The 635-nt window shown below is 41.4% G+C and overlaps 1 non-coding gene across 1 annotated transcript; it reads right to left on the minus strand.

Moving 5' to 3' along the window:
• Positions 1-294: 294 nt before the first annotated feature.
• Trnas-aga lies at positions 295-367 on the minus strand. The gene has a single exon. It is a non-coding gene; the product is annotated as a tRNA-Ser (tRNA).
• Between the last annotated feature and the right edge of the window lie 268 nt (positions 368-635).

Here is a 635-nt window from a genome sequence, read left to right on the forward strand (position 1 = left end):
TTTCGTCTCATGATCACTGAGAGGACAGTTAATTTCATGACATTGTTTAACTCATTTCTTAAAAACTACAGCACCCCAGCATATAATATATTCAGGGAGGTTTTTTACTATCATTATCTTCAAACTGTGTGAGTTTAATGTAAATCTGTGGACATTGTGTGTTTTAAAATAATAGATGTTAAATTTGCATCGGGATAAAGAATGTTAATTTTGGTTTTTATCCATACACCGATGTGTGTTGGCACTGTATACTCAGTACTTTCCCGAGTCCTGTGAAAAAATATCACAGGCATGTTACTCGGGTGGGATTCGAACCCACGACCCTTGCAATTCTAGAGCAATGTCTTACCAACTAGACTACCGAGGTTGCCCGGCAGCTAGAGGCAGTTCGAACCCACAACCCTTGCAATTCTAGAGCAATGTCTTACCAACTAGACTACCGAGGTTGCCCGGCAGCTAGAGGCAGTTCGAACCCACAACCCTTGCAATTCTAGAGCAATGTCTTACCAACTAGACTACCGAGGTTGCCCGGCAGCTAGAGGCAGTTCGAATCCTCTATGTTCCTATTGTGTGTTTTGTCCTACAAAGATTTCATAGACCCTTTAACCAATCTATCGTTCATGTCCAAGTTTCAT

This window comes from Asterias rubens, chromosome 4 (assembly GCF_902459465.1).
Source record: "Asterias rubens chromosome 4, eAstRub1.3, whole genome shotgun sequence".
Taxonomy (NCBI): domain Eukaryota; kingdom Metazoa; phylum Echinodermata; class Asteroidea; order Forcipulatida; family Asteriidae; genus Asterias; species Asterias rubens.